At 39.3% G+C, this 9,646-nt stretch overlaps 1 pseudogene; it reads left to right on the top strand.

Moving 5' to 3' along the window:
* The first annotated feature begins 207 nt into the window (after positions 1–207).
* Positions 208–9,646, top strand: part of LOC130234834 (uncharacterized) — a 55,889-nt pseudogene continuing 46,450 nt past the window's right edge.

Below are 9,646 nucleotides of genomic sequence, written 5' to 3'. Positions count from 1 at the left end.
GTTTGGAGCAGGAGAGTAAGGTGCAACGCACAGGTCCTGAACCTGGTGAGACGCAGGAGGAGCCCGGTCTGGAGGCAACCCACAGAGCCAAGTCCCTCCATGTACCAGAGCTTCAAATTCTAAGCGAAGTAGTTCAACCGTGGATTAAATGACCCCCAGCCAGCAAACGAAGTGAGTGGCTGCAGTTCGATAAAGATGTGTCCAACATCATTCAAGCCATAGCCAAAGGAGATGCAGATAGCTGACTCAAAACGATGACTACCATCATCTTTAGCTATGCTCTAGAAAGATTTGGTTGCGTAGAGAAAGGAAAGACCAAGCCCACCTCCTACACTATGAACCGTAGGGCTACCCAGAAACATCACCTGCGTCAGGAGCTTCGCTCCCTCAAGAAACTGTATAAGCAAGCTACTGATGAGGAGAAGCTACCATTAGCAGAGTTGAAAAACATTTTGCGGAAGAAGCTGATGATCCTACGCAGGGCAGAGTGGCATCGGAGACGGGGGCGAGGAAGAGCCAGAAAGCGAGCGGCCTTCATCACCAATCCCTTCGGCTTCACAAAACAGCTGCTGTGGTCGACTTGAGTGCTAAATAGAAGAAGTGAATCACATCCTTGAGGACACAGTGAGTGATCCACTGAGAGAGCAGGAGCTGGAGCCCATCAAAGCTCTTATCAGCCCCGTCCCCCCAGCAAGAGAGTTCAATTTGAGGGGGCCAAGTCTGAAGGAGGTCAAGGAGATCATCAAGGCATCTTGCTCAGCAACTACTCCAGCCCCTAGTGACATGCCTTACTTGGTCTATAAGTGCTACCCAGGGCTTCTCCGACATCTGTGGAAGATCTTGAAGGTGATTTGGCAACAAGGAAGAGTTGCTGAGCAGTGGAGGTGTGCCGAGGGAGTGTGGATTCCTAAAAAGGGAAAACTCAAAAACATCAACCAGTTTCGAACCATCTCTCTATTGAGTTTTAAAGGGAAGATGTTTTTCACCATCGTCTCATGAAGACTGACAGAGTTCCTCCTCAAGAATAATTATATCGACCCTTCAGTTCAGAAGGGTGGGATTCCTAGAGCTCCTGGCTGCTTGGGACATACTGAAGTAGTTACACAACTCATCAGAGAGGCCCATGAGAACAGAGGGGACTTTGTTGTCTTGTGGTTGGACCTGGCAAATGCCTATGGGTCCATACCGCACAAGTTGGTCGAGCTCACTCTACACCGCCCTCAAGTTCCTAGTAAGATTAAGGACCTAATTCTGGATTACTACAATAATTTCAGGATGCTGGTCACATCTGGGTCAGAAACATCAGACTGGCATCGCATTGGGAAAGGAATAATAACAGGCTGCACCATCTCAGTTATTCTTTTTGCTCTTGCCATGAACATGGTGGTCAAGTCAGCCGAAGTGGAATGCAGAGGGCCTTTAACTAAATCAGGTGTGCGACAGCCCCCTATTAGAGCGTATATGGATGACTTTACCATCCAGACAACAACGGTCCCAGGGAGCTGGTGGATCCTACAAGGACTTGAGAGACTCATTGCCTGGGCTAGGATGAGTATTACGCCCTCCAAGTCTAGGTCCATGGTGCTGAAGAAGGGGAAAGTGGTTGACAAGTTCCATTTTTTTCATCTCAGGAAGTGTCATCCCAACCATTACAGAGCAACCTGTCAAGAGTTTGGGGAAGCTTATTGACTCCAGCCTAAAATTCTCTGCAGCCATCCAGAAGTCCAAAAAAGAACAAATCCGGCCTGCCTGGTAGATTCAAAGCCTGGATCTATCAGCACTCAATTCTGCCCTGAGTTTTGTGGCCTTTGCTGATCAATGCAGTCCTAATGTCAACAGTTGAGTCCCTAGAAAAGAAGATCAGTGGCTTTCTTCGAAAATGGTTGGGCCTTCCACGCAGTCCTACACTGCGCTGCACGTTACGAGTAACACCTTGCAGCTGCCATTCAGTGGCCTCACAGAAGAGTTCATGGTTGGACGCACCAGAGAAGCCCTACAGTACAGGGACTTTAGAGACTGCAAGGTGTCATCAGCCTGCATTGAAGTTAGGACAGGCAGGAAATGGAACGCTGGGAAAGCAGTAGAGGTGACAGAGTCATGCCTGAGACAAAAGGCTCTGGTGGGCACTGTGGCGACAGGCAGAGTGGGCCTGGGCTGTTTTCCACAGACCTTAGTTAGCCTACTCGAGTACGAGCTTCGAGCAAGTGTGGAGCAAGAGAGAGTCAGCAGGGTGGTAGGACTCTGGCAGCAGGGAGCAATGACTAGGTGGGAGAATGCACTGCAACGTAGTTTCACCTGGGTGAACATCTTGCAGGCGGATTTCCAGCGAGTCCGTTTCCTGGTACAAGCTGTCTACGATGTACTGCCAAGCCCATCGAACCTTCATGTTTGGGGAAAGAATGAGACACCTTCCTGCTTTTGTTCTGGAAAAGGCTCTATAGAACACCTCCTCAGCAGCTACCCCAAGGCTCTGGCTGGTGGTCGCTATCGTTGGCGCCATGATCAGGTGCTTAAGGCAATTGCCAAGAGCTTAGCCTCAGCCATTAGCACCAGCATGAATCAACACGCTCCAAGGAAGGCAGTCCCCTTCATCAAAGCTGGAGAAAAACCCCGGACCGACAATTAACAACAGGCCACCTTCACAAAGCCTCGGACTGGCATCTGGAGGTCAACCTGGGAAAACAGCTGAGGTTTCCTCATCACATCAGAAAAACACTTATCCCCCCAGACATTACCAAAAACACGTGTCCCCCCAGACATTACAGTTATCTCAGAAGCTTCAAGACAGTTAATTATTCTGGAGCTTACAGTGCCTTGAGAAGCGCGTATTGAAGAAGCAAATGAGAGGAAGCGCGCTAAGTACCAGGAATTAGTGGAGGAGTGCAGGGAAAGAGGCTGGAGAACTTTCTATGAGCCCATAGAAATAGGATGTAGAGGCTTTGCAGGGCATTCACTTTGCAGTCCTCAGTCGTTTGGGCATTACAGGGGTGGCAAAGAAAAGGGCCATTCGATCCGCAAGCGAAGCCGCAGAGAAGGCCACAAGGTGGCTGTGGATTAAGATGGCGGATCCGTGGTCTGCTACTGGGACACAAGTCGGGACTTGATCAACCCCGGCTGGGTCACCTGGGTAAGAGTGTATGATGTTGAGAGACCCGAAACACCCAATGATCCCAGGATACATCACTGATGATGTGTCCCAAATGCATCCATGAGATGTTTCTTGCATAAACCCAGAATATATAATACATATTAATACATTTAGATCATTTACTTTAATTATTACTATTGGAATGTGAAGAGATTGTCAACCAGCACAACAAAAAATGTTTCTGAAGACAATCACCTACTGCACCTTTAATAGAAGTGAAAAAGCTTCTTGATTTATTTTCAGACATCCCCTTTTATTTACTGAAAGAAGCTAAAATGACCCACATTATTATAATATTTTTTTCAAGCGAGAGTTGCATTGTTTATCAAATATCCCCATGAGTGAACCTTTAGGGCTTTAAAATGAATTACAAAAGAAAGTTCATCGAGAAAGAAAATCAGAAAGGGTATTCAGATATCATAAACTTCAGTTACAGGGATACAAACTTTGGAAAATGTATATTTTTAGAACAGATATAGATGCATGCCTGCAAAGCAGTTGCTTGGATAGAAGGAAACACTTCTAGTGTCAACAATTGTTCTTTATACATTCCTCTAAAAGAATAGGGAAAAAAAATCAGCTGTATGCAAAGTGACCCATTTGGCTTTTTACCAATGAGAATGTTCTAAATGCTAATTTAACAATGAACTCATGGAGCCAAACTAAATGATAAGTTGAACCAAAAATGAAAATTATGTTATTAATTACTCACCCTCATGCTATTCTAATCCTCCAAGACCTTTGTTCATCTTCAGAACACAAATTAGGATATTTTTTACTCTCTGACCCTTAATTTAGTAACAGTTTTAAGATGTTTCTTCTGGTCACAGTCCAGAAAAGGAATTAAAGACATTGTCAAAACATTCCATATGACTTCAGTGGTTAAACAGTGATTATATGAAGCTCCAAGAACACTTTTATGAGACAAAAAAAAAGTGCATTTACTGCGGGTATTACAATGCTAGCATGTTTTGCTGCTGACTCCAATGGCAATATGTCATGCTTCCTGTAGTAAATGCACACCCCAAATTGATATGGAAGAGAAGAAATAGGTGGTATTTTATGTAGGAAACAGTCATATTTACAGTAAATATAAATATTTTTTTATCACACAAAACTGTTTATGGAGTTTTGCATGATTCGAAACACTGAAATCACGTGCTATGTTTTGACAGTGTTTTTGGTTAATGTCTCAGACTTAATAACAGCATTTTTATTTTTGGGTGAAGATAACCTTTAAAAAACTGTATCTCTGAAAAGTAGCCACATATGGTGTTAAGATCCAAAATTTAACAGCATTTTTAGATATATGTAATACTTTCTGATATATTTCTCTCCATTAAACAAAAATTGGGGGAAAAATAAACAGGGGGTATAATAATTCAGGGTGGCTAATAATTATATATAGTTGAGGTAAGAATTATTAGCCACCTTGAATTATTATCCCCCTGTTTATTTTTCCCACAATTTTTGTTTAATGGAGAGAAACAATTTTTCAACACATTTCTAAACAAAATAGTTTTAATAAATCATTTCTAATAACTGATTTATTTTATCTTTGCCATGATGACAGTAAATAATATTTGACAGGATATTTTTCAAGACACTTCTATACAGCTTAAAGTGACATTTAAAAGCTTAACTAGGTTAATTTGGTTAACTAGGCAGGTTAGGGTAATTAGGCAAGTTATTGTATAGTGATGGCTTGTTCTGTAGAGTAAAATTCTGTAGAATCAAAAAATATCTAGCTTAAATAGGCTAATAATATTGACCTTAAAATGATGTTAAAAAATTAAAAACTGGATTTATTCTAGCCGAAATAAAACAAATAAGACTTTTTCCAGAAGAAAAAATATTACCAGACAACTGTATATCAGAAAGTATTACATATATCTCAATATATATATATATATATATATATATATATATATATATATATATATATATATATATATATTTTTTTTTTTTTTTTTTTTTTTTTTTTTAATGTTTATTTCTTTATGGAAGCATTGGTGAACTTGTGTCATTCATATTATTTTGCTGTAGGCCACCATAATCATATGTAACAGATGCCACGTTTATTATTGATGGTTTTCATTCCCTTAGATGTAATTCTCTTAGTGAAGCTGTAGATAATTCGTTCAAACATCATGCATTTGATTTTGTTTATAATGGAAAGAAAAATATTTCTATAAACAAGGTCTGGTTGGGAATTTGCCGTTTAATGTGGGATTATAATTGAGGTAGCCAATCAATGGTCTAAAGTAATTAGAAATTACAATATCCTCAATTTGATTAGAGGCACTTACTGCCGTTTTTCAGCAGCGATGTGAGCAGAGAGAGAGCGAGAGAGAGGCAGAGTGCTTGGCTAAATAGAGAGCTTTCAGAGCAATGGGGTCTGCTTGAGGGGCTTGCCAGCGGAATTTAATGTCTGTAAAAATTTCTTTTGATATCGCTCTCCAATACAACATTCTACTTTCATTTCTTCAAAGGAGAGCGTAACTGGGACATCTTGGCATTAAATGCAGAGATTTCTGCTGAGCAAGAGTGCAAAATCATAGGCTTTGTAAAGATTCGAGTGCACAGTAACCAAAACAGACTGCTCGACTGCTTCATCAGAATTTAACAGTCACCCTTTCACCATCATTTTTATTGTTTATTTATTTATTTTTTATTTATTTTTTTTTAACTCTGAGTACAAAGCATAATTCATTCATTCATTCATTTTCTTCTTGGCTTAGTCCTTTTATTAATCAGGGGTCGCCACAGCGGAATGAACCGCCTTCCAGCCACAACCCAGTACCGGGAAACACCCATAAACTCTTGCATTCACACCCACACACACACTATGGCCAATTTAGTCTATTCAATTTACCTAAAGCGCATGTCTTTGGACTGTGGGGGAAACCGGAGCACTCTGGGGAAACCCACACAAAAACGTGGAGAACATGCAAACTTTACACAGAAATGCCAACTGATCCAGGCTCGACCTTCTTGCTGTGAGGTGACAGCGCTACCCACTGCACCACCGTGTCACCACAAAGCTTCTTTTTTTCTGCCCACAAAGCTGAACAACATTAACTTGGCTGTCAGTTTTTTGTTTTCTCTTTTTTTTGCATTTCAAAACTTAGATTAATTTCATATTAAAACTACCTAGCATTTTTGTTTGGCTTTGGGCTCTAATGCCAGTGTTATTAACTTAAAACTAAATTGAAAACAATAGTTAATCATAGCATGAGAACCTTCAACGCTGCACTCCCTAGTAGGTATTGCTGCAGCCCGGAGACCCCCAAGTGGGAAGTATTACACCCCAAGTAGGTTGGGTGACCTTCAAGTGAAAGGGACTTAAATCACAAGTAGGTTGGGTTTAGGTGGTGTAGGTGGAGCAGATATTAATAAAACACATCAGGTTACTGTGAGATTGGGTTTAGGGTTGGGGTAGACATTCATAAAGCACAATCTTGGACTCTGTGTCATGTACAAGATATGAAATAAGTAAAATATCCAGGTTTGCACAGCCCACTTGGAGCTTAAGTCCCACCCACTCGGAACTGGCTCCAACCTCCGTTTATACCATTCTCCTCCACTCAATGCTAAAAAAAAACTTTTGCAAAAACAATTTTACAAAGTTATGCCTAATGACACTTAGAAAATTGAAGCTGAATATATTGCCTTGTTGTACATATAATTTATGACACACACACACACATACAGACTTGTTATTTTCAGAGATGTATAAAGTACTAGAGACCCAGACTTAAGTAAAAGTACAAGTACTCTATCAAAAAGTGACTTGAGTAGAAGTAGAAGTGCTCTTTAAGCACCATACTTAAGTGGAAGTACTAAAGTATTCAACATTTTTTGTACTTAAGTATTGCAAGTAGTTTATTTCAAAATTTACTACTCAAGTACTGAAAGTAAAAGTACAAGTATTGTGTAATGTAGTTATTAAAGAATGCAGTCAAAAGACATCATATTGTTTTGTTTATTTTAAATCTCTTTTTTGGGGGCACGTCATTAAGCAGAACGAAAAGAAATATGACTTACAATACAGTTTTTCTCTCACGCTTGAACCACAGATCTGACAGATTATAACAGCTTTAACACACACCTTTCAAAGTTGTGTGTCACAAAAACAGTCCATAATCCACTCAAAACGCTATTGAAACCCATTTTCGGAGCACAGTTTACTGGTTGTAAACGCTGTAAACGAACGTTCTAATTCACTTGATTTTGATTTTATTGTAAAAAAAAGAAACGTGTATATTACTGTGTTAAATGAAAATCTGAAATATTTTATGGCTTATGGCTATGATTTAGTATTCAAAAATGTTTCATTTTGATTGTTTTAATTAAATTGGTCTTAAACTTCATATTTTTATAGTATATTTATTCATTCTGGTACTTTTACCATAAACCAACATCTCAACCATTTGGTAGAGGCTGATATTTTAGAAATTATGGGATGTGTTGGGAGAAAATGTATTGATTGTGTTAACTAGCGACATTAGGAGTTAAAAATTCTATTGTTTTTCTTCTTGGTGTGACAGTTAAATGGTTACTTGTAATACAATTGTGTCCTTTAATACAGCAGTAAGATATATGAACTGTACCCTTAATTTGACCCGCTCAAAGAAAACACTCTTTCTGAATGTATCAAAGAAAACTCATGCACAGAAGACAGCATGAGCATTTATAGCAAATAAACTAATGTAAATATTCTCCCGCCTGCTTTTTAAATGCTGACAGGCGAGGTCTTACACCCCTTTGATTGGTTATTGTCTTCACCTTCTCAACAGAAAGGGCTGCTATCGGCTTTAGAAATGAAAGCGTTGTTCACTGATGGCGGGAAGAACAGCCGCGGTTACAGTCTATGTATGTATAATACGCGGTTATCACAGGTAAACTATAAAGTTACCTCACAAACAGGCCAGCGGGTCAAATGTCCAAAGTGAGAGAGGCAGAGATGGAGTCTCACAACATTTCTCTGTAGTAGTGAAATAGCGGCTCATGTGCTGTGCCGCCTTCACTCGCCCTCGCGCCTCCGTCCTTCGCCATAGTATTGCGACACCGTACATAGGAGATAAATGACGTCAGTAAGTAATAACCCCTTATGATCTATTACTGAACCGATATCGACCATTTTGACACCTCTAGTAACGAGTAACGATGCAGCTCATAAAAAATCTATCGGAGTAAAAGTATTAAACTCATCGAAAATATGTACTTAAGTAAAAGTGGAAGTAGGAGAAAAAAACAATACTCCAGTAAAGTACAGATACTGCCTTTTAGTACTTAAGTACAGTAGTGAAGTAGTTCTACTTCGTTACTATACATCTCTGGTTATTTTACAGATAGAAAAATGTAAGTTTTTATCAAAATATATAAACAAGTAAATAAAAAATGCTTGTTGCCTTGGCAACTACATGAAAAAAAATGATAAAAAATAAAACAAACAAACAAAAATGCTTTATAACAATTGGCTAAACTTAAAATAAAAATGTAAATAACAAAAGCTTAATTGAATTTAAAATATAATACCATATAAAATATATTTTAAAAAAACATCGCCTAAAATTATGGCTAAAATGGCCTATGATATCACTCATTTGGCTTCAAAAATATTAATGCATTGTCACTTCATGCTGGACTGATATTCTAATATTCTTTTTTTTTTTTTTTTTTGCAACAAAAATGAAATAACCTGTGTTCAATCACAATTTGTTTGCAGATTTAAATAGATTGACAAACCGAGTTCAAGGAAACTTCACTCCACCAGAAAATATTAGCAGATAAACAGATGTTTTGAAGTCAACAGCAATCTCTCTCTCTTTCTCTCCAGACTGACATCTGACAAGCTTGTCAAAAGCTGCTGTAATTCTAATCCTCAGCCGTGCCTGCCTGGCTCAGTGTGTCAGGTGAAAATTGGGAAGCCCAATTGCTGCATTGAAATGAAAAGCTGTCCACCAGCTGCGTCCGCTGGATCCATGCATGTTCACCGAGACTGACAGTACTTACATTGTTTACAGGACAGGCTCCGTCCTTCGCTTTTGAGCTTCGATTCTTTGTAAACAGTAGCCTTGATTTTAATGTATAGATTTGCCTGATAAGCGCGGAGCACGAAGCAGCATTATAAATGACCTGTATGCATTCATATTCAGATCACGTAAATGTCCAAGACAACATTAATGGCATGTATAAATGCCATGGGCAGCGGATTGTTTCTTTTCACTGGTTGCTAAGTAACCTTGGTGCTGTAAGTGTGTGATTAGGTTCTCCTGAGCATCAAGCAAAAAAAAAAAAAAAAACTCACTGGATGCTCAGTGCATTTCATATTCCAATGCGAATCCTTTCATTTATTCTGTTGCTGTAGTTAATTGAGGACTAGTTTTGTAAATAGAGTGGGCTCTACAAACCCTTGAGTCCTACATAGAAAACATGAAAGAAAAATAAATAATCGGTAACTAACCAGCTTCCCAAAAATGTCTAAAAAAGTTT

Source organism: Danio aesculapii, chromosome 2 (assembly GCF_903798145.1).
Source record: "Danio aesculapii chromosome 2, fDanAes4.1, whole genome shotgun sequence".
NCBI classification, from domain to species: Eukaryota; Metazoa; Chordata; class Actinopteri; order Cypriniformes; family Danionidae; genus Danio; species Danio aesculapii.
Note: the sequence above shows the minus strand (reverse complement) of the source record. Positions and strands in the feature narration are given on the sequence as shown.